Source organism: Falco punctatus (assembly GCF_963210335.1).
Source record: "Falco punctatus genome assembly, chromosome: 3".
NCBI lineage: Eukaryota > Metazoa > Chordata > Aves > Falconiformes > Falconidae > Falco > Falco punctatus.
In genome coordinates this window covers 101748590-101774639 of record NC_137582.1, presented here as the reverse complement: position 1 = coordinate 101774639, position 26050 = coordinate 101748590, and the positions used below count along the sequence as shown (strand labels likewise).

Below are 26050 nucleotides of genomic sequence, written 5' to 3'. Positions count from 1 at the left end.
GATTACTTCTCCACTTCCTCCTACTTCAACAGATCCAACATCAATGTGTGTGCGTGCTTGTGTGTGTGTGCAGATGAAGAAATCACTTTTCTGAGCAATATACATGCCACGTTCATTTTTTAACATTAAGAATATTCTGCATTAGTAAAAGCTTGGGTTTGTTTCTTTCCAAAGCATACCCCTTCCCTTCACACTTTTTTGGCCCTCAAATTCAATAGAGATGAAGATAAATGATGAAAAAGAGAAGGAAAAGAAGAATTGGGGTGGGGGTGGGAAGTTCAGCATTTCCAGCTATGTTTTTATACTGAATTTGTTTAAAATAGCTCTGAAACAAGGTGGTGGGTTAACCCTGGCTGGCTGCCAGGTGCCCACCAAACTGCTCTATCATCCCTGCTCCTTAGCAAGGCAGGGGCAAAGAGTAAGATGAAAAATCTCATGGGGCAAGCTAAGAGAAGGGAAATTGCTCACCAATTACCGTCACTGGAAACCAGACACAACCTGTGGAAGATTAATTTAATTTGTTACCAATTAAAAATAGAGCAGGATAGCAAGAAACAGAAATAAAAAAAAACACTTCCCACCCTACTCTTCCCTTCTTCCCAGGCCCAGCTTCACTCCTGACTTTTCTACCTTCCTTCTGCGCACCGAGTGGAGTGGGCAGATCAGGAATGGGGGGCTGCAATCGGGTGGTAACATTCTGCTGCTCCTAACATCTTTCCTTTGCCCCATCCCGTGGGGTCCTTCCCATGGGATACAGCTGCTCAGGCACTGTTCTAATGTGGGTCATTTCCAGAGGAGGACCCTGCTCCAGCACAGGCTCTCCATGGGCTGCAGCTTCCTTCAGGGCACGGCACATCCACCTGATCCAACTTAGGGTCCTCCATGGGCTGCAGGGTGGATACCTGCTCCACCAGGGACCTCCATGGGCTGCAGGGGGACAACATGCTTCACCATGGTGTGTCTACACCATCTACAGGCTGCAGAGGGATCTCTACTCAGACACCTGGAGCACCTCCTCCCCATCCTTCTTCACTGACCTTAGTGTCTGCTTTCACATTTCTCTCACAGCTGCTGTGCAGCATTTTCTACCTGTTCTTAAATGTGTTACTGCAGAGGCACCACCAGCATCACTGATTTGGCTCAGCTTTGGCCAGTGCTGGGTCCACTCTGAAGCTGGCTGGAACTGGCTCTAACACAGGGACAGCCCCGACCTCTTCTCACAGAGGCCACTCCTGTGGCTACCCCCACTGCCAAAACCTTCCCATGTAAACCCAATATAATTATCAGTTCATCACAGGTTCAGAAAAGGTTTTTGTTCTGCTTGTTTCAATAGACTAGCACCACAATACAGGGATAGTCATACAAAGAGTCATCAACAAGCAGGACTTAAAAAAAAATAACTTACCATTCATAATCAAATTATTTTAGTTATTAGATGGATTTTGAGTATGTGAGATAATAATATAACTAAGGGTTACATAACAACAAACAATTTGGAAGTACTTACGCTACACAGTCTCCAGTTATGCAGCATAAATTAGTTAGAACTTAGACAATAAATGAGTAGTTTCTTGCTCTCAGTGATTAAAATCATTGCAGAAGTTAATGGACTCATCGGTGAATGGTTTGGCATACAGTGCTGAAGCAACAAAAAGCAATTACCATTCTTCAGAACTTTGCCAGGGAATCCACAGCTTTAAAAATTAATATTCCACTTTCACAGCACAGGTAGACCTTTGCATCCTCTTCTAGGTTATGTGATGACACGCACGCCGTGAGAGGGTACGTGTGCTGTTGGGAGGAGGTGATGCGCTTTGATGTTTCGTTCCTAAAGGACAATAAGCTCATACCTATCACATAGGTATTTACGGTTTGCAGGGCATGCAGAGTGAATCCAGGTTGTATTTTAGGAACAATAATATGTTAAACTGTGATGGCAAAATTAAAAGAGATTGCTCTTAAACCTCAGTGATGACCCTTTTTTTTTTTTAATACAGAACTATGACAGTGTGCTTTGACAGTGTTTGTAAGACATAACTGTCCTAGTCCCTAAGGCTGCACCATCTTCTCGCTACTAACCACAAACTGATTTCTTGTGTGAATTTTTGAGAAGTTAAGGCTTGAAAAGGTAAATTTCTTCTGAACTGGGTGAAGGTTCTCAGCCTTATATTAAGAAAGAGTTTCCTGCTCCATTTCCACTTGTGCCTTTTTGAGACATGCTCACAAATACCAGACACTAAAGCCACTATGGGCACATGCTCAGCTCAGCTGTGGAGATCACTAAGGTGAAATGATGAGAAGTGAGTAGCAGCCTTTCAATATGCCTTTCAATTTGAAGCTTGTCCTGAAATGAAACTACTTATTTTACTATTTTACATTAAGAATTCAAGCAGAGGCTTAACCCTTCATAAATTTGGGAGCTTTTTGGTTTTGTGGGTTTGATTTTTTGGTTTAACATCCCCACTTGCCCAGGAAGCAGAACAAAGGCATCGCATCAAGACGAGTAATTTTCCACATAGGTCAGAAACTGGAAATAACAAATGTTTAAATTAAACACCAAAATCTGATCTGAAGAGATGAAACTGAGTAATTTCAGGTTCTGGCAAGTTTCAGATACATGTCCTGAATGTTTAGCCTATATTTGTCCAGAATCTTTGAGCCTGCAATGCCTTTTATTACGTGAATAAAAGCAACTAAAAGACAATGCACCTGGATGGTCCTGTTGATTCTTGACTGTCAGTAACCAACAGAATTTCACAGTTTTCTACAGCACAATATTGTAATAACTGTGTAGGAACCCAAAACATGGGACAAGAATCTGAGTTATGCTTAGGGGAAATAAAAAAAATAAACCCACACCACAAAAACCAAGGGAGAAAAAAAATGAAAATTGTGGAAGCACATCAGACATGCAAGGAGCAATTAATAGTTTGCTAATTAATTATCCTGTGAGAAAGACCCCAACCAAAAATTATTAGGATGAAGTGGCTTTAATCTGTAAAATTGTATTGCCTGTTTGCTTCTACTCACATAATTCTTTTGGATTTGAAATGGGAAAGAGTTAATATATGCTAAAAAGCAGTTTACTACTAAAAGGTTAGCTTACACCTCTTTAGCAGCATGTATTATTTTTTAAACAAATGAGATAAATCAAAATGCAGCTGGAACTTTGAGACAGATTATCAATGACGATTTTTTAATTGTTGAAGATTCTAAATAAAATAAAAGTGGTGAAAAAAATATTTCATTCAGCATGCAGTTTCACTTAAATTTTGTGTAATAGTGAGCACCTTAATTCAGAAAATCCTAGCACATACCACAAAAACAAATCTATGACACAATATAAGGAAAAATCATTACACTCAGAACTTAGGAACTAAAAAGTTTCATTTTCCCAGAATCATCAAAAAGTTTCTTCACTACTTCAATACAATTAGGAAAAAGCTTCCTTTGAAGACAATTTAGTTCAATATATAATTAAATTGGAGTGTGTTACAAATACGATAAAATTAACAATGCACAAAGAGACAAAAAAAAATGTTCAAGCTCTGATTTTAAAATATAGGCACGTGCAATTGCAGATGTCCAATATATCTTTATATATAAGTGGTCTGAGCAGGAAAAGCAAGTATTAGGAACATAACAGGCTCTGTGTCTGAACAAGCTCCCAAGCACCTAGATGAAGTACTCGAACAATTCAAAATACATGCACAGGAGGTCTATCATCTTCAAACTACCTGTGCGGCTTGACAAACCTTATGCCTTACCCACAAACCTAAAATTAAAAAAAAAAAACTGGATTTGCTCTTTTTGTCACTGTTTGAGAAGCCTCTATCATCCTCCTGTATCCTGAAACACAAAGCAAAAAGGTTGAACTGAATGCAATCTTGATGTCGAAGTGCATGTTCGCATAATACAAGAAGTTAATAATATTGTTGATTCTGATGTTAATGTATTTTCCTTACTACAGTCATAAAATGATTGCTGTCATTTGCACAAACTATTTCACAAGAGAAACTGGATGTTTAAGGTGGAATACTGGCTCTACTCACTCTGTCCCTTTTACAGTCTCTTACAACTTCTTGCAAATCTTTTCATCCAGAATAATTCTTGTAACATAAACCCAATAAGGAGGACCAGTGAACACAAATGAGTTGGGGAGGTACTGCTTCACCCACAGGATAACACTGAAGGAAATGAATGGGGGAAACAAATGTGCAGGAGTTGAAGGAACAATTTTATCCTAATATGTTGTTTCCTTAAAGTGAGCTTGACTCCAGGAAAATGCCATTTATATGAACTTGCAATATCACTGAGCACCATAGACTACTCTATTAATCCCATCTGGAAACAGATAGTAAAAGAGTAAATTAGTGAAATTAGTGAATCCCGCAGTAGATTGAAATATTACAAATGTTTCCAGTTTGAGTGGCATTACCACTTCAAGGTATCACAAACAACAATTGAAGAACTCCAGTTTCTCTGCTCTTCATCCTTTTTAGTAACTCCTGTAAAACAATCTCTGCATTACCCATTGCTCTATGTAAATACTACCTCCACCTACACAGTTTGCTCTTTTTACTTAGAAAAAAAAGGACTATTGTGGTTCCTTTATGTGGTTCCTTATGGCACAGCCAGCCATAACTCATCTAAAGGTGACCGGGGAACTTGGGGAGAGCGTCCCACACCATCAGCGTGTTTGCGGTTGGCTGTGCCTGCTGCTGAGGCGACAAAGCAAAGAGCAATATAAGCACTAACATGTCAGCAAGTCATTTCAGTTTGATGTAAAGCCCTTGCAAGATTCAGTTCGGGGCTTCTGCTGCTGTAAGCGGGAAGACCGAGGCTGTGGAAGCCCCTCAAGAGGGAAATCCTGCAGGAAAGGGCAGGGACTCCCTCCTGGAGAGGAGGGAGGAACCGAATACCTGGAGGGTCATGTGATGTGATAATCCTTTTTTAGAAAATGAAAACTGGTCAAGTGATCTCTGCCTTCATTAGACTTCATAAAAATAATTGCAATGAAGAATAAACTTATTTGAACAATTTCCTGAATAAGCTTGAAGGGAGGGAGGGATACCATGGAGGAAGGGCTAGAAAAACCTAAAGCATTTCAGTATTTTTTTTTCCCATTTTTAAAGCACAATTATTTGATTCCAACATATAAAAAGATACCTGTCAACATTTCCAAAACAAGGTGGTTTAATTTTTCATTTTATTCAATGCATACAGGAAAGATTAAAAAATTCCAAATACCCCAAAACATTAGTTTCTTGTCTTTTTTTTTTCTTGATAAAAAAGAAACAAGTTTAATACTCCATTTTTGTTTCATCAGGAAATTTTTGTCCCTTCTCTTTTTTTATTTTTCCTTTTTTTCCCCTGCAGGAGGCTAAAAGCCTACAAAGACAAAGGATGTAATCTTGGTGCCTGCTGAAGACAACAGAAACAGAAAAATTCCCACTGACTTCAATAAGAACGAGATATCATCCAGAATGCTCATATTCCTGAGACCTTTGTACTATATGCACAATAAATTATGGTCGGTGCCCACCTGTCATTTTGATTTTCCTGCTTGTCATTTTCTTCCAGTTCAGAATTTTTTTTTAACCACCCGATTTTTGAGCAATGGGTTTCAGATATTATGAGAGGGGTGAGATCTGGGGATTTTGTATCACTCTATGATGGTCCCTGCCAAGTGATAATGGATTGACATTGACAAATCCCTAAGAGCTGGACCTGACAGTTAACGGATGCTGTGAGCTCAGCCTCAGAGAACAGTTTAAGGTTAAGGGGGCAAAAGCAGTGTGAATACTCCACATTTGTCTGATTTTGAGTCTTCCAAACTAAACATGTTGAGAGCGAGGAAAGCAAGCCAGCAGTGGCAAAGGGAAAGCAGGGGGAGAAGAGACAGTACAGTGAAATCTTTACATCGAACCCTACACATCAGTCATTGCAGAATTCTTCACAGACTACAGGTAGTGATGATTTATAGGTAGTAAGCTTCAATTTGGGAGGCCATAAGCACATTCTTTGATCTAGACTTCTACAGATTTGTTTCCTATGTACTCAGTAAGTAATAAGTGATTTGCTATTGATTTGTCCACAGGCAGAAGAAAAGTGGATTGGTGCTGTAACCCCGACATGAGCGGGAACTTCAGGGACATGGCCACAGAAGGGAAATGCACAAACAGAATAAATTTAGATGGTTTTAACATGCCGAATTTCTAGGTCCCAAAAATGCACCAGCTAAAGCTTTAATATTGTCAGACCCGATACAATTGTGTTGACTTTTAAATCACAGTATTTGATCACAGCTAACAACAGAAATATGATAAAAGAAGATCCCCTCACAATCATGACCTGAAATCCCATGCACAGATCCCCAGCATACAGTAAGTAAGCATTATCTTAAAGAGCTTAACATGTTACCAAGAATAAGAGCGTAAGGTAAAAGTCCAACCTATAGCAAATGATTTTCCGGTTACATAACAACTTATTTAATTTTGTAGTTAGTGCAAAACAGTACAAAGCTATCCCGTGTTTTGCATCGTAAAGCTGGGTGACCAATTTATCACAATGGGCAGTTTTCACTCTAGAAGATTTCTGTTCCTGAATTGCAATGTTATGGGATTACATACAGGATAAATTAAAAATATATAAGGCAAAAAGGTGTTTTTACTGCTTCAAGAATGTCTTTTAGCATTCAAACTTACTCACACCACAAGCTGTATGTCAGTTGTATCTATCGCACTGCGTACTGACTACATCTACCTATATGGTAATTTTAATCACAAAGCACATTAATTTATTGGCTGAGTAAATCTCAGGAGTTTGCTTTTTATTTTCTGTGAGCATTTTAAGGCGTAAAATTTTACTGACATTGCTCATGGACAGATATAAAGAAATGGGAGTCAAGTAAAACCTGATAATACATTGAAACTCTTCTTAATATTTTTTTGGCTGACTTTAGTAGTGGCTGAATACAATGACAAAGGGAACAGCTTGGACCCAACATAATTGGTAGTAAAACACCAGTTACCTTCCAATAGGGATAAGATTTGACCTGATATGAAACTACAGTGTGTAAGAAATAGTACCTTTGAATGATAAAACAAAAGGAAAGAAATGTTTAAATCATTTTGTTGCTGTTGTTGTTGCTTTGGGGTTTTTGGCAGGTTTTTTAGACTTTGTTTCCTGTATCTTCAGGTTACTTTACAAAATCGAAGTCAGCTAAACTGCTTTAAGCTCAATACACTAAAAATTTCCCTGCTCAAGGACAGCTTCCTTAAGAGCAAATAACCAGGATTGAAGAAGCCAATTCTCTCACCAATCCATCTTTTGGTTTGAAAAAATAGCAGCGGTTTGCCATGCTTGAAAAAATGTTTTGATACCCAAATACTGACCCTATGCTATTTTGACTAATAGTAGCTTTAGTCAGCTATGAAAGAAATGTGAAAGGATAAGAGGTTAGCAAGTCTGCCTCTGTGTCTGTACACTGCTTAATAATCAGTTGTTCTCTCCTTCAGAAAAATGGAGGAAAATACGATAAAGCTACAGTAAAAAACTCTTAATATTTTCTGATGACTTCAAAAACACACAATTGAAGCCCAGCCACTTGTAAGGGCTGACACGACTCCCATGTTTTATGCAGTAAAGGAGTCAATCTTCTTCGGGGATCGAAAGTACTATAAGCACGAGCCAGGGGTTTTGTTTCTGATCTGCCATCACCCATGCAAGTGATAAAGTACTACAACACGGAACTGTGTGTATGCCTGCACTACCACTTTAATTGCAGGGTAATATTCGTATAGAAATAATGAAAAATTCTTCACGTTTTCTGATCACAGGGACTGCATAACTGAGTTGGTCATAGTAACATGATATTACACATGCAGTATGTACATAATATGGCATTAAATACTGACAGATAAATTCTGAGGGTGAATAAGACAGACATTTTCTATCCTTTTTTTGAAGCTGTGTAATTTTGTATGAGCAAGGATCAGACCCCGAGTTTATAAAGACCCTACAGTAAGTCACAGTGCATGGTACATCAAAAGATCATTTGCACAAACACAGAATTCCATTTACTAAACTAGGATTTTGGGGGTTGGTATTTTTTGTTAAAGCTGAACTCAGGCCACATGAAATGAAGAAATTTTGAAGAAAAAACAGTTAAAATTTGAGACATATTAAGGCATCCATTTCATGAGTACATGGGGGGAAACACTGAAAAGGGCTTTTAACGTATCTTTACTCTTAAAATCTTTCAAGGCCAAACTAAGCATTAAGAGGAGACATTACAAAAGGTCCTAAAAAGGCATCACTAAGAGAAGACCTAGATAAAAGACAGTTAATTATGCTCACAGATATTTATTACCTCAAAGTGTCTAAATAAAATGTAGCTTTTAAACTATTGTCCAAGCAAACCCAATGATTTTAACTGGTCCTTTTTACTCTGTATTGATATTCTGTAGAGAAAAACATACATAAGCACAATTTCTTAAAACACACCCAATACCAACAAACATAATTTCTAAATGTAAAGAACATCCTGAAAAGGAATAATAAACACTCTTTCTTCACCGGTTTGACTTTCTTAAGAACACAGACTTGAAAACTAGGTTTACCATAAAACACACTGCATATGAATAAAAAACTGCGCTCCCAGTTTTTATGTGGGGGTAAGTGGTGACAGAAATATAAGCAAATGCACAGTTAAAATGAAAAGGCATGGAAAATAATTTTCTTAAGAGCACTTCTCTAATTCTGAAATCATAATCACAGTGTGAATTTACATATGGCATATGAGAGAGAATTAAAAATGTGGACCATTATTTAGCAAAACAAGAACGGATGTTCATGAAACAATCGAAAAATGCATGTTTACATTTAGCATTTTATTTTGCTATTTTCCCTAAAAGAAAATCTATATAAATTTATATTGTTTGTTCTTTGGTTTTCTCTGATAGTTAGAAAACAGCTGTTCTACTGCATTGGACTTTGACGGGCTAGATTGCGAGGCTCAATAATCTGTCTCAGCTCAGGGTTAAGTGATGGAATTCATTTAAATGCCCCAGAAGTAATCATCCACAAAGAGTACATTATTTCTTTTTTATGAATTTTCAAACCTAATACTGATGGGTGGCATGCAATTAAACCTGATCAATATGTAATTTAGGTGGGCTGACATGTTTTCAAATTCTCAGAATATAGATTCTTTCAATATTGCAAGAGCTTAGTGAAATACTCAGCCCTTATGAAACAGCCAAAGCAGTTCAGTACAGTAAAACAACAAAAATATGCCTATTCTAAAAACAAATGGGGGAGAAATTCAACTTGCAGACACTAACTTTTCAAAAAAATTAGTTATCTTAATAATAAATGGAGACCTGTCTTAGCAGAATCACGACAAATATTCTAATAGAATTTAACACAGAACTAGAGGCTTATGTACTGCAATATATAAAGCTGTGGATTACTTTTTTAGCAGGGTGTTTAAACATAGCTCTGAGAAAATTACATTACGACAAGAGTTACGTATTACAAATATTCCTTCTGAAAGATTGTATTAGCAAAAAATTAAAGTAGGTTGGGGTTTTTTTAAGTGGATTATCATAAAGATCCTTTGTGTTAAGCTAATAAACAAGGAGAAGTACATTGCCTTGTGACCCTAAAGGTCATCAGTGACACTCTCTAGTATTACTAATTACCTTGCTGTCATTTACACAATAAGAATTACACTTGGGTTCTTATATTCTTACATGGGCGCATTTTATAGTTTATGCCAAAGGTTCTAGTCTGCTTCCTCTTCTGTTTGCACAGACAGCACCCACGTTACTGTCCAGGAAGAACATAACCACATGTTATTCTTTAAGAAAGCAATATCTGACAAAGCCAGCAATTTTTCATCTTTAGAGGTTTACAGTACTGATATGATGAAAGCCCTTTTGTAATTTTGAAACTGGTTTTATGTAACAAGGACAGACAGAGTTGTCTCTTGTCTCTCACTGTGATGCTTTGCTATCACATATAAACACCATTTGTCAGCTGCTTCCATTTATCTTTTTAAATCTCTCTGGGGATTATTTTTACTTTACATCATTACACAACGTCTGTAAATACTGAAGATGTATGAACATTCCATAACTGCAAAGCACAAATGTGAGCATCACCTAGGAACAATTTTCAGACTGTCAAAAACTCTACCAAAACTGATTTTCTGTTTTCAGAGTTTTCAAAATCATCCGCTTTTGTATTTATCCCATATGAAAGTATATTGCTCGTTGTGTTGTAAAGTTTCAACCAGAGGTGACCATTAGTGGCAGAATTTTGAGATCCTTTTCTCATGAAGTGGGAACAGACTGGGAGAAAGTAGATGCCTGATTTTTTCACAGCAATGTGAGTGTAAATCTGCTATAAGCCTGTTGACTTCAGTTATTCTGGATTTTTGGAACGTAACCTCCACCACCCATGCACACCAGAAACTGTGACGTTAAATCCACACAGCCCAGGCTAATCCTGCAGAAAGCACCAGAAACATTGAACTGTGCTAAGAAGCTCAGGAAAGAAGTGCGTGTGAGCCCAGGTATGCTTCACAGCAATGAGAAACGTCGCCTTTCATAGCAATGTAGAACACAATACTGAGGCAGCTGAAGAGTGTAATCCAAGTGCCCCCACACCCAAACCTCAACAGCAGGAGGTCTTTGAACACAGAGGGGCTGGGATATACCTGCAGCCACAAAGAGGAAAAGGATAAAGTGCTTGCTCTGGGCTCCAGCTGGCACCTTTCCCCAATGCTCAGGTTGCCACCAGTCCCTTTTCTGAATGACCTGCCCAGCCCATGCACTACATAGACCTTTCAAGGGTTTACTTAAGTCAGCAAAGAACATTTGTTCCTCAAATAAGAGTCGTGATTATTTTAGGTCAACTGAACAGAAGGTTGGTTTTTCTACAGAGGAGTCTGTATGAGTGACCAGTGATGAATAAATTCAGGTCAAAAAGCAAGAGCAGCCTACTACAAAACTAAACAAAAAATCCCAACGTTTCTCCTGAACAGCAAGGTTAACTGCTGAATAGATGACATTCATATGCCAAACTTCAGTAATTTATCCTGTATTCTGTTTGGGACTGGATTTCAGTGAGCATCAAAATCAAGGAACCAAAGGAACCACTAAAATATTATTTTGTGAATATATAGCAGATTTACTTAAAAATTGCACCTCCTAGGTGCCAAATGTGCAACTAAGAAGAGGTAGCAGTTACAACATAAATTGAAATTAGAAATATATTCATTTCCAGTAGGGAAAAGCACTCTAGAATCAAGCAGCTTTATGAAAAATGCATTAAGGGGTTTCAACATCATACTAAAAGCCGTAGGCTTAAATAGAAAACATTCATTAAAAAATTCTACAGAAAGCAATAGGTTACTATCCCAGCCGCAGAAAAGTGTTTCATTTGTAAATTAATAAGCCTTTATAATAGCTACAGCTGATTGAATTTATACATCAGCTCTCTCGACTGTTAAACTCTAGAAAAATCTTCCGCAAGAATTTCTTTATCCTTGTAACAAGCACGAGCAGGGTATTGCTGTGCCGCCTGGCAGGGGCCGGAGCCAGAGCCCACCAAGGCAGCACGTGCGTCCAGCCTCTGCCGCAATCCTGGGGCCGGCAGGGGCAGGCGCCACGCGGAGCCAGCAGGACCCAGCCCACCTTCGCCTTTAACAAAATGATAAACCGGTACCTTAGACATGTCATTTTGAAATGCCTGAAGTGATATGAAGGGGAAGACTTTCACTGAGCTATTTGCTGGTCACTGGGACAGAAATGACAAAGGATTCTGTCCATTAGTTTTTCAATACAGTGTTCAATAGCAGTAGGAAATTGATGGTGTAACACTGGCATCACATTGGGGAAACTTATGATGCGGACAATAGCACTTCCAATAAAAGGGCTTTTGATTTTCTGTGTGTCAAACTGTTTTAATATTAGGGCATTTCTAGGTCAATGAAGGGTTAATGTAGCACCATAAATCATATCCAAACAAGAGCCCTTAACTGCCTATGTCAGAGCAGTATTCTACTAAGGTCAAAAAAGCATTAAGAGAAGAAAAGGCAAAAACCACACACAAACAGAAGTAGGTTGCAAAAGCAATGCCGAGCGGCATCTATTCCACTGCCCCAAAACTGACATTGACACAGCATACTAAAGAGAGTGAATAATAGGTGAATTAGAAATTAATGATTCCTCTGCTATGTAAATGGCAATTAAAGGACATGTCATGCTGCAGGCTCTGTCCTAAAACTCTTCTCCATTTGTTTGGATTGAAATTCATAGCATATGTAAATGCAGCAATGAGACCTGCTATGTTTTCACCACAGCCGAGAAATCAGGACACAACTTGCACAAGCACGTGCTTAAATTTGTATTTACAAATTCACCTTTGAAATAGAATTTGGGGGGGGGACAAAAAAAATGTTATGTCACTGATTTCTTGGTATGAGTAAATAATGGTTGCACAAAGTAACACATTATACCTTCAACACATCACAGTAGCAAAACTCAATAATTTACATTGATTATAATCCTAAACATCAAAGTGTTACTCTAACAAAGCAACACAGTGGCTGCTATTTGTAAGTGCCTTCCGTCCTGAAAGGTGCTAGAAAGGACAGTGTTCCTTTTCATGGTGTCAAACCATTAAGTTTTTATCTCATAAAAAAAAATAAAAATCCTTTCATCTCCATTACATGTAAGTACAATTAATAAAATGACAAATCCAATAAAGACTAGAGGAGTTGCAGCAAAGGAATGCATTTGTTGTTTTGTTCATGCTCAGAACGGCTACATCTATCTCGTAAGGCACAGAGAAAAGGCTTTTAGAGCAAAAGAATCCTTTAGGGACACTGTCAAACAGGAGAAGATCGCAGTCCAATACTGTTTTACTACTGAAGTAGTAAGATCTACTTAAAATAAAAATTCTAGTCCAGCTTTGGAAGTTACTGTACCTTGTAGTCAGTCTGAGAAAAGAGTGATTCAGAACTGGGTAAACTTCGACACATTTGTCATTTAAAATCTGCAAATTCCTGCAATATTCTGTGCTAGCATGTGAAACAAATGGGCTTCTGGGAGGGAAAGCTGCATTGACAAACTCAGCAAAGAGCAATTTTCTGTCATTTAATGAAGGATGGAGGGAGGCCTTGATAAAGTACCCACTCATTACAAGTTTGTTTTTGTATGTGTGTCTGTGTGTGAGACAGAGAGAATGTGTGTGTGTTGATGAAAGGGTAATCTCACTAGTTCAATCTTCTCAGACAAGTTGGACTTGCTAAAAGCACTCTTTATTTTCTTGTAAATTCAGTTAGACACACTTTCACATACATAATATCTGCATGCTGGCGTTTCCTTTTTGCTAAAGGATTCACAATGTTTATCCCCACTCATATGCTGCCTCTCTTTCTCTGATACGCACCAGTCAACTGACCAAGTGCTCTCTCTGTCCTTAGAATATATGAAATATTACAAAAATGGGGGGGGGGTGGGGGGGTGTTACAGTCCCATATATAATATATAAAGCAGTCAAATACTCACTTATTACAGTCAGTTTTCAGAACCAGGCAAGCCTGTGCCACATATCGTCCTAGATAACCTCTGAAAATGAGATTACAATTACCTGGGTTTGTCCTCTGCCTAATACCAGAAGAAGAATAATCAGATTTTTTTACTGCTGTCATGAATTCAGCTTTGTTGTTTAGTATAGCTGTGGGAGGGCTACAGTTTAACTTGGAAGATATTAGCAAAACATGTATTAAGAAATATTCATTAACTGTGAGTGGGTCCACGTTATCTTTTAGTAATTTTCAGTCTTCAAAGACTTATTACAGCTTCAAGTCAGTAAAGCAACGTTCATAAAGTTGAGTACATGAAGCCAGTGCAGAGTGAGGGGTTTGGTGGTCTACAGGCTACAACTAAAACACGTCCCTCAATGCCATGCATTGCTGGCTGTTTTCTTAATAAAGTGAGGTTTATATTTTGCCTTTATTTATAATAAAATACTGCATCTGTAACTAATTCAGATGCTTTCTGATTAAAATATAACTCATCAATTCCTTTTTTTACTCCTTTGGGTGAAAATTATTCCTTGGGTTTGGGGTAAAACATAATTAGCTATTTGTGCCAACAAAGCAATAAGACAGCATAGGTGTGGCTGGAACCATGGCACGTTTACCTCTACCTCAGGTGGTAAGGTGTTTGTGGAGCAGCCAAGGAGCAGGTTCTAGAGGTCCCTGACCGAGGTTCTGCTTCTGCTGAAGTCAGCAAGGCAGAGCCACAGTCAGGTTTTCTCATGGGCTTCAGTGAAAACTTGTGTCAGCAGGAATCTCAGCCTATATACTGTTTTATCTTGGATATAAGACACAGATTAAACTCATTTGACTGGTGACTAGATTTACCTTGGCTGTTTTACGTCACGCAACACATAGTTGTGGGTAGCAAACAAACACCAGCCTGCTAACATCATTAACCATATGCTTATACATAAATAAAGTGGTAATTTCCAAGAAGCCGTGATAGCTTATGCTGTATGAGAAAAAAAAAAAAAAAAAAAAAAAAAAAAAAAAACCAACACAACCAACCAAGCAAAACACCCATCCACATGAAATAAAACTGGTTACAAGAGAACAATCACAGTTTGTAATGCTGAAATTTCCTAGCATTTCAGTTAGTAAAACTGTATCTATATCACAAAACTATAATTTCAGGCCAGTTGTCATTGATTCCTGTTAGTTTCTATATTTTTTTGCATTCACACATGTAATTATACACTCATAACATGTGCATGCCAAGTCTATACCTTCCCTCTGTTCTACTGCCCTTTTTTTTTTTCTACTGATAGTAAAAAAAGCATCTGAGCCTTTTTATATAATGCTTGGGTTGAATTGTAAAACCGAAATATGAACAGATTTCTTTCCCTACATATGCAAATTGTTTACTAAATAATAGTTTGTTTGAGGCCTTAAAACATAGAACAACAAAAGTTAAAAGAGTACATTTCTTGGCGTATGCCTGTTAGCAGAATGATATGCTCTCATACTAGTGCTCTAAAGCTGTATAATATTTTATTATACAATCTCCATTTTTAGAACTACATCACTATTTAATTATCTTAGCTAGTAAATTACTTCAAAAATTTATCATGAGCATATGTCTCTGAATAAATATGATAAGCCTTATATAGAGAAATTGCCTTAGATACCTAGTTTGAACAATGTGCAAACCAAAATTTTCTGAAAAATCTTTAACACATAGTGTTAGAGGCTAAAGTGTTTCCAGCCAGGAGCCAAAACCATGATGTTCTACTACTTTTGAGAAGAGGAAAATCAGTGTTTACTAATGAAAGCAGACCACAGGTTGGACAGGAAGCACTGCAGTAGAAACAGCATTCCAGCTGGTACCCGTTCCCAAAACTGAGAGCAGTGATACATCACACCCTCTGAGTCTGATTCAGCTTTTGCTTGCAGTGCAGTCATAAATCTGCTTCTTCTGGCCAAGTGCATCAGACTTGCAACTACTTGGTATTGCTGAAAGACATATTTGGTCCATACAGAGCACTGGTCCTTTCCTCAAAGTTTTGTGCCAGTAGGACTCTTTCATCTGCTGTACCTGCACCTTACCTGAACATAAATTAATTCTAGGTCTTCTTAACAATCATGTGATTTTATCCTGAAAGTAAGATAACATGTTCTAACTGGCATTTTAGCTTGTAAGCAAACACAAGATTTCACAGTACAGCTATTGAGACCAAGAAAGCTTACTGGAAGTGTCAGGTGAATACAGAAATAAAAGTTATGTCAACAAACAAACAAAAAAATGACAAAAAGCAAACACTCAAAAAAAATCCACAGCAAAATCAAACCAAAACAAAAAAAAAAAAAAAAACCACCCTAAACAAACAAGAAACCATCCAACATCTCACATCTCAAGCCTCAGAGACCATGGTCTAATCAAGTCTACCTAGATAAAATTCATGTCTACACAAATATAACACACAATCTCATAAAAAATATTTGCAGGGGACTGTCACGTTGGTTAGCAGCCAGAACGCATGCTAGGAATACCTTAGTGCTGTACACCCTCATTGAAGACAGCATGCAGAATCGTTCCTTCACTGAAGAACTGGATGATGCTTACTGAATGAGACAAGAGGCACATGAAACAAACAATAACCCTAGCTCATAAAGCACAACAGTGGAAATAAGTCCCTAAAGTTACCACTGCTTTCCTGAGTGTTGGTTTACAGAGATATTTCCTGGAAGCACTTTGCTACATCTCCTTAGAAAATATTTTTTTCTTGTATTTCACCATTTGCTGATTAAGAATGAAAATATAAAATAAAAAAACAAAGGAGTGATAACATAACTTACTCAAGAACTCTGAAAATTCATGAAATACACTAAAGGACAGAAAATCTGCAGCAGAGTTCAAAATTTTTAACAGTGTTCCAAGGAGTCCTTGTTTTCTAAATAATAACAATGGCTGTATAATCAGGACCTAAATAGGACATACAATAAAAGCATGTGTTTACATGTCCTTTAAATGAAAGAACCTACAATAAATTTTGAAAAGGTTATGTAGCTGTTGGCAGAGGTTACTTGCAAGAAGTAGACTTTCAACAATCAAAAAGAAGTTCTGACAAGCCCTAGAGCCCACCTTTGGTTTTAATGTTTGCGTTTGTGTTTCCATAGTTTTTAATTTTGGCGATTACTGTCTAAAGCACATCTCTCCCTAGGACACCCATGCTGGTGTACACCACTGCCCAGCAGGGCACCGGGCTGGCGATGGATCCCCTGTCCCTGCAGCAGCGTGCTCAGTTCAGCATCACACCAACCGCAAGCCTTGGTTTCATGTCCATCACTATAAACCTGGATTGGTCTAGTCAAAGATTAATGCAGCTTTAGTTATTATTTTCTTCACTCGCCATGGTTATTTGGATCATACCAGCCACTGGGAAGTGAAAAAACAGAGCAAGATGTATGGCTGAAGTCCCCTTGTCCCAGAAACACTAAACACTGTGTTTACATCAGCTCTATACCAGATAGGAAAAATCATGAGGTTCCTGGTTAAACTTGTACAACTGCTTCTTGTCACAACTACAAATGGTACAAAACCAATGAAACAATCCAAGGAATGTTTTTCTAGATGAATGAGCAAGGTCTCCCCTTACACCAAAATACTCTAAATGGCTTCACTACGGTGTGTATAGCTGGAGAATGGTTCTCATCTTCCACCTTTGAGTTATGTAGATAGTGATGGAACATGACAATGTTGCAAATGTCTCACAAAGACAGCCAATGTTTGGATGATCTCCAAATTATTTTTCTTTTTAATATTGTTCCAAAGCATCATTCTTCCTCTAATGCTCACTTCCAAAAGCTCTTTTTTCTCCATTTGAAATGGAAAATTAGATTTGCAGAGCCAAAAATAAAAGTTACTGTTTCTGTGCTTGTATAAATACCAGTCTGATCAGAACACCCTGTATTATTGGGGTTTTAATTTTCTTTTGAAGAGACCAAGCTATGTTAAGCAGCCTTTAGCAAGCTGTCACAGATGAGACCAATAAGCACATCCTGACTTAACACACATCAGGGGTTGCCAAGGATACACTGTCAGGGGACTGGGGTCAGGAGTCAAACTGACCAATATTGAGTAAATTACATTGGTTCAAATGATTCCCCCTGAGCTAGTAATGATATGGTATGCACATAGTTTTGCTCTGCAGACTGATAAATACTGCATTTGAAGGCTAAACAAGAAACAAAGCATGGAAAAATGATTCTCTATAGATGGCCATAAACATTCATTCACATTGTCTTGAGATTAAAAAAATTACTAACATTGAAATGATCTCTGTTACTCTCCTAAAGAAATGTAACAAAAGGACAGAGGCTTTTCACTTCAAAAAGCAAAACAAGCAATTAGCTAAAATAATGGGAAAGGGCAACATATGCAAAAGGGACCAAATCACTTTTCATGTTGTGTGATTTGTACAGTCCTCTGTTGATATGAAAGGTACTACAAAATCATTACTAAACAGAACTGTTCATGGACCTTGCCATAGCTAGGACTATGAGCTTCCTTATTTCCCCCCATACCTAATGCTTTTTTTTTTTTTTTTTTTTTTTCCCCAGTAGTGAGTCATCTGAAAGAAATAGCACAACTTTGGTCCCCGATTTAGAATTATGATGCATTTCTGGATGCTCTTGGCTTGCAAGTGCTGTTCAATTCCTGAATTCTGCTGAAACAACTTACAACAAATTCACTGTGCAGCAAATGAACTACGCTGGCCTTGTGCTAATGTTTGAACTAAATGTAGGCAAGGTCTATTGGCAACCGAACACACAAGTATAAGAAGGAATCTGACGCTGACCAGCCAACACACCACACAAGCCTTTCCTGATTTCTGTGAGACCCAATGAGAGGTGACATTTGTAAAATCAGCAGAGCTCAAATTTACATTTAGAAGAGAACTTTGCAAATGTGACATCCTTCACAATTTAAAATCTTATTTATTTGTTCATTGCTTGTATTGTCTTGCTTCTCTTATAAATTCTTCTAAGTATGTCAAATCAGTATTAGGAAAAGTATTTGACTTCTCCTTTCTTTTCATTTCTTTAGTCCATATTTTTCTTTCACGATCCTTATTTTCATCCTCTTTACATTTTAGTTTTGCTTTGCTATTTTTTTTTCAAGATCACTTTTACTGTATTTTCTTCTTTGAGCTGTTTCTTTTTCTTTCTCTTTAATGCATATTCCCCTCCCTGATCCTTGCTACAAGTGAGCACAGACAGCAAATCTTTCCACCTTCCATATCTGTGTCTCCAAACTAACAGATTTAGCATCTTTCAAAACAAGGTACTTTATGCTCTGTCAACAATGCTTTAAAGATTGCTCTTGCCCCTTGTATGATGATTTTTGTCACCAGTGGTTATATAATATTTGCATATACATGCACACATCATTGTTTGTTACCAAACACTCGGTACCATGTTGTGAACTGATTTCTCCATTAACCTCCTGTCAGAAAATAACATAACCTCTTTTTCTCACAAATGCAAACTGTTTCAGATCCTGTCTCTCCTTTTCTGTCACTGCTGGGGTGCTGGGCTTTGAAGATAAATTTTACTGAAGAAATACAAAGAAGTGGCTGCTGCTCACCAGATTCATGCTGTTCATGCTCGTTGTTGTATAAGAGTAGTCACGACCACCCCGAGCAGGGCTTGCTCAACGGTCGCCCAGCTACCCAGCCCTTTCTAATCTGATGTGTACCTCTGGAGTATTAAACACGGGAGAGAAAAGGTGGAAGTTTTATCACAGACACCCACTTTGCTCCTGTTGGTGTGGGATTTTTTGGCCTCAGTGAAACCTACCATCCAACTGCTTTGTCCAAAAACATTCTGCGGAGGAAGGAAGGAGTAGCAAGGGATGACTCTGTGGTGTGGGAGCAAGCCTATAGTTACACCAGATTAGACAAGACAGGTCCTCGTGGCCAAAGAGCAGAGAAGTGCCTGCAGAGACACTTAGAAGTTGCCCAGGAGCTCCTTTTAGACATTAGCTACTCCGCTCTTCTCAGTGCAGCTGCCAGTAGTGCAATGAAGCGGTGCGTTACTGTGCCACCTCCCTGCTGACAGAGGCTGCCGACTCCCAGACCTGAGCTGCGATCCAGGCTCCGTAGCACTGGAAACCTCTGGGCGCTGCTTTACGGCTGAGGTGAAAGCCCGTGGCATCAGTTCTTTCCCTTTGCCGGGCAGCTTTCCAGAGTGCACTTCAGCATATTCTTCAAAGAACATCCAAAAACAGTTTAGCCCCTTTTCATGGAAAACTCTGTTCTACTTGAATTTTAAGCAAGGGGGATTTTTCTATGCTCAATTAATAGAATTATATTAAAATAGAATGATATGATATATAAAATATATCAAGCAGCATCAGTGTAGAACTGCAGACAGATCTCAAGACTGCAGGCATAAAGAACCATAAAGGTAAAAAATGCCTGATGTATTTTCAACAAAATATCTTTTTATATTAATTTCATCTTGATCTGTATATGTACCAAAATTGCTTTTTCCTTCTGTGGTCATCATCAGGATTAAACACTGGACTTAAAATACTATACAGCCCAGCAAAAGGAATAATACAGCTCTCCCTCTGTATGTTGAATGGATTTTAAAGGAATGCACAACCGTTACTTTAATATTGACAAACAGTATTAAGAAGACAACGTGCAAAGGAGGTGAAAATTAGGAAAATGAAAGAAAGCAGGGAACAGGCATAAGATTTTAGTCTACAGAAGAGCAGGACTGGGTGGTTGGCTTTTGGAACTGAACAGATGCCAGTGGTTACTGCCCCTTTTTCCACGTGTAAATGGGGCAATGCATTCCCTGAAACTGGAAAGGTTGGTTACCATTGCCACCGCTTGTTGTTGAGGCGGGTACTTCTATGGCAGAGTGTTGCAAAGCCTTTCTCAAAAGCAGAAATGCAGGTAACCAGTACACATTCAATGGTAGGAAGTTTGACAACACGACTGGGCAAACTAGTCTGTATCTTCTGGAATACCTGTGCATTAGGGAGAAACAAATACTACTCCAAATCCCACTTAATTCAGTGTTTCAGGAGAGCTATCACAGAACTACATAAAACCCCAAAATTTATCTATATTTTCTCTTCTGTTGGACCAGCTGTGCAAGTGAGAAAGTACATTGCATGGAGAAGGGCACCTTATGTCGCTACACGGACTGAGCCCTGACTGATTACTTTAAGTACACTTGTTTTAGTCACATAAGCTCCACGTCCTACACTGATTACATTGTAATTTTGCTGTTGGTATCAATAGAGATGGTGACTTACGAGTGCGGCACTAAACTTATTCCACAGCAAATAATGACTGAGATTATTAATAAATCACAGCTCCATTGATACAAAGAAGACTAATTCTTTATAAAGTGCACTACTTAAACTACAATTAGTTTATTCATGCTCTGGCAGCAGGATATATTGTTTTAAGAAGTGCAGTAAGATCTTCACTCAAGATTTAAACTGTTGCAAACAACTCCCTTTACACTTCCAAGCTTGCACCGCTGTTCATTTGTAATGCACAGCTCGTCTTCCTGGATAATGATGCAAAGGTCTCATTTCTCCGAAAAAGACAGGTGCAAAAGAAAGACTAAAGAGAGCATTGCAGTTTCTCTATTCAAATGTCTTGATTTTGATGAGAGCATTGTTTTCCTAGAGTCACTATCTAGAAGTTAACTCAGTTAATTCAAAGGACTAACATGAGTAAAAAGCTGTTTGCTCACAGAAAAACAGTATGAAAAATTATATAGCACATGCATATGCTGTCTATGCAAATATAAATTTCTCATCACCTGCCACTTTAAAAAAAAAAAAAGAGAGAGAGTTGCTTTGCTCTTTTTCTACTTATGTAGTACGCAAGAATCTGCACACCAGATTACTTTGACTTAATACCTGCACAGGTCCATCCTGGAGCAGCAAGACTAATGAGAATAACTAACCACTGCCTCCTTTACCAAGCGAGTACAAAGCAAATGTGATCAAACCAAAATGGAAACCATTTATGAGTCTGCCTAAGCCTGCACAGGCTGCACAAAGGACAAAGCAGTAGAAGTCTGTTGTCTTTCCAGCTTATCCTTTTGCTAAAATATCTAAAACCAACTTCCATCTTCCCATGTTGCCCAATTAAAAAAAAAAAAAAAAAAAAAAAAAAAAAAACAAGCAAAAAAAAAGACGATGCTTGCATTAAAAAAGCCTGCAAAAACATTACATACAAGGAATTAATCCAGATACTGTATAATTAATTTTTAATTATGTTCTTGTTGGAATTTTATAAAAAGTATGAAATACAGTACTTGATAAATTTGATCCTTGCAATTGATAAAGTCAATATTAGCTAATAAAGGGTAGTATTTTCAAACTAGTGGAGCCATCTTAGGTAGCAACATTAGTTGTTTAAAAGCCCAATTAAAAAAAAATTGTTCACTGTAAAGGAGAATTACACGTTTAACAGCTTCCTACTGTATTACCAAAAACAGTAGAATCTTCTAAAATCTCCCAATTTAAGGCCTCATTAACTTATGTAATAACTTGCATGGTGAATTCACAATGCTGTAGTTAAAGGTCAACAGGCATTTAGCATAAATGTTTAAAAAACATTCTGTGAGAAGCACCACTCTCCGTTACATAGCTACGGCTAACTTGGGTGACGCACTCCAAGTAGAGTTTCAAACTAATTTTTTTATAAGAAATTTCTACTAGAATTATGAGCATTTAAATTCCAGAACAAATTGCCACAGATTTTAAAATAAATTGATGAGTTTAAGTTAAAAATAATTAAAGATAGATCTTTTAAGAAATACAGCAGTCACTTTTTCTTCAAAGGGCCAGAATCACTAAAGAAATACAGACTTCAGACTTCAAAATTCATGGATACCAAGGATTTTCAAATTGCCAACCATTTTAAACATTACTTTTTTAAGAAAATTTCATCTTTTGTGATATTGACCAGGTGAAATGAAAATGGGGTGGAGGCCTTTGCAGGGGAAAAAAAAAAGTCTGTAGAGAAAAGACATAGCAAAGGAAAACCGAACAGCAAGGTGCTGTGGATACGTGAAGGGCAGGCTGAATGAGGAAACCTGGATTCGTGTTTCTCATTTATCTCTTTGCTTTTTAGCATTGCTCCAGCAATAAAGGAGAAGTAAAGGCAATTTAGCTGGCCGATACACTTTGGCTCTTAGGATAATCCAGAGAGGAGCAGGACAGGCAGAACCTTGGTGGTTACTGAGGCAACCATGCCAACCATTAACACTACTTTACTGTAGATAAATTAATTTGATGAAGAAAAGAAGATAAATATTCCCTCCTAAATGCCACTTGTGGGACCACTTGAGGGGTGCCATGTCCAGACTGTTTTCCCCAGTTTACAAAACAGTGTCATCCTGGAGTGAGCCTGGCGGAGGACCACCAGGGCTGGAGCTCAGCAGGCACACAGAGGTGCTGCGGGATATAGGCTTACAGGGGAGGGAAGCTCAGGGAGACTGTGTCGCTGTCATCTGCTCAGATGGACAGTTGGAGGCAGATGGAGCCAGGCTCTTCCCGGAGCTGTGTGATGACGGGACAAGAGATGACAGGCAAACCTCCGAGCAAAGGCAGTTTTTCTATCCTTGTAGGCTGGGGGACACTGGCATGGATATCCAGAGGAGATTTGATGTCTCTGCACTCACAAGTGCCGAGAACTTACCCTGAGCAACCTACTGCAGCTGGACCTGCTCTGAGCAGGAGGCAGGACCAGGTGCCTCTGGATGTCCTGTCCAAACTACATTCCTCTGTGACTGTAAAATTTCAACTGAAGGCAAAATTAAGTCATTTTCATTTTCAAATTTAGGGGCTTTTTTTTTATGCAGGTCCTACATATCAATGTTTTAACGTAATAGTATTATACATTTAAAACTACTTTCTCCTCTTCCCTTAATGGAAAATGCAAAAATAAAAAGTCCTCATTCACAGCGCAAGCCCCTCACAGCGTATGTCCCCATCAAGGAAATCTACAGTCTTTGTGCAGTTTGGAGGGCAATGCCCATCTGTGGAAAACACACTTGTATCTTAGTTTCAAATACCAATAAGCATAATAATTCCAATGTACACTCACCCTGACTAGGACAAAGCAGGTACTGTTCAGCCCAGGTCTCTAGTCCAAATATTTTTATCCTGGATTCAAGACAGAATAGTCAAAGAACCTTCATGAATTTGTACGTTCATATTAACCATCTACAAAATAATTCTTAATAATGAGAAAAATTAAAAAGAGCTAGATTTAGCAAGAAAATAATTTCCAACTTATTGTCAAAGCAAATGATCAACTGCCCAGAATAAGCCCCTTTGAAATTAAGAGGAGGTGATCTTAAAAGTTGTGAGATCTTAAAAAAAAAAAAAAAAAATAAAGGTTGGGTTCTTATGAAGAGAAGAAAAACTTGGAAAAAACCCACTCAATTTATTTCTTAAAAATTTCCATGAAAAAAATGATGACACGTGCATCCATTCTAATAAAATGCTTAAATTTAATCAAATCAGTACTTCTGGAAAAGAATATTTTAACCACCAAATTTAATGTCTAGAATGTAACATGTTGATGCATTGTTATATAAAATTATTGTTTATATATATTTTTTTATGTGTTTTAGCACTGTTACATGTTTTCAACAGATTTTACACTTGGTGCTTGAATTGCTGCCAGAGTCCTCCCCTCGGCCACCCAGAACTCTGCAGTGCCCAGTTACGGGGGGGCAGCAGCCGTGTCACAGCACCCAGTGTCGGTGCGCCCAGTGCGGGAGTCCCGGGCAGCGGGGGAGGCTCAAAGAAGGGAAACGCTATTTTGCCTCAACAGACAGACTCTTGTCAGTCTCTAGTATGTCACAATCGGCCGTTAAGGAACCTCTTGTCTGAAATACTATCCACTGGAATGAAAAGTCCGGACACCAGTGAACGTCCTAGTTTAATGAGTTTAAATGAGTAAAATATGGGAAAATTCTGCGAATTTCAGGGCTACACTAAAGAAACTACATTCAAATATAGCAAGAATTACAGTATCTTTGGTTTGACAGGAAGGTCACATTTACTGTCAAGAAGCAGAAATCCCACGTTCTGCTTTCTGTTAGGCACGTAGCCCATGAGAGCGCTGGAAAGTGACGAGGGGCGGCTGCATGGCAGGAGGGCACTGGGCAGAGCTCTGCTAACGTTTCAGTTTGGCAGTGCACTTCTGAGGTTAATCACTTGACTGCCTTTGGTTCCTGGGCTTTAGTTTGCTTTGTGGGGTGGTCAAAAAACATGTGACTGGATCCTTTTCTGATGCAACTATAGTAAACTCAATTTAGTGGTCCCCCAGCTCCTACTGTGAGTTTGGTCCACACGATGAGATTAGAGCTAATCCAAAATTAACTCAGCAAAATAGGTATGAATATTGGGTCTTCAGTGACAGTTGCTTCTTTCTACACACAGATGCACTTCTTTTTGCACTGATTTCTGTAGAAAAAACTTTAAAGACATGGAAACTACTGCAAATGTCAACCCCTGTCCCCGCTTTGGAAGTTGTGTGTAGACCAAACTGCCTTTGCTGAAATACATCATCCTCGAGCCCTCATATGATGTCTCTAGCTATAACAGCTGTTCCCCTGTTTCTACACACATTTTTAAGTTCCTACAGTTTTTCTTACCTAAATGATCAATTGTAGATAAGAATCATTCAGAAGAGCAGTAATTCAGTAAAAGGCTCCGAACTTGGACTTCCTCCTGCTCCAGGCAGTAATTAGTCTTCAGAGAGCAAAGGAGATGCTTCTGTGAAGGAAGAAAGAGAAAAAATGACTCCCAGTTTCTATAGGAAATGATAGCTTCTTTAGCATGGGTTCTCCATAGCCTCACACAAATTGCTCTGGTAATGAAATGTTGCAATACTTTACCTGGTGCAAAGCAAGCTAGACGCTCAGTGATGTTAAGGTTGAAAATTGGATGTGCCAAAAGCAAACCCAGCAAACGTTTCTAATATTGATAACTACGCAGTGGGACCTGCCAAAAACTCCCACACCCTATTTGGTCACACACATTTATAGTCATTCTGCAAAACAACCTGGTACAGACTGGATCTAACTCTAAATTGCATTGCTATGGCTTGGATTTAATATGTTTTTTCTAGAAAAGCACTTAAGCAGATTCTCATGGCTGACTTACATTAATGAGTCTTAATTACATGCATAATATACGTGCTTTAATGCTTTTCCAAAGCAGGTTCCATATCGTGATGATGGCATTTTGGTCCCCTATTCTTCCTGTGATGTTCAAACCTCATAGTGCTCAACATGTATCTTCTCCTTGTACTGTTCAAATTTTTAAAGTTTTTAAAGTAGTTAACATTTAATGATAATCTTTTATTAGTCCTGAGTGTTTTGATATGACTGATCCCTACAAACTTACTGCTTATTTTCTCTTAAACTCATGTATTT

At 38.2% G+C, this 26050-nt stretch overlaps 1 protein-coding gene across 1 annotated transcript in view; it reads right to left on the bottom strand.

Annotated features, from left to right (window-relative positions):
• Window positions 1–4251: 4251 nt before the first annotated feature.
• Window positions 4252–26050, bottom strand: part of LOC308061177 (uncharacterized protein) — a 41419-nt gene continuing 19620 nt past the window's right edge. The window contains exon 2 of the mRNA XM_080380738.1: window positions 4252–25388. The gene's annotated coding sequence lies outside the window, so the exon portion shown is untranslated. The remainder of the gene's footprint in view (window positions 25389–26050) is intronic.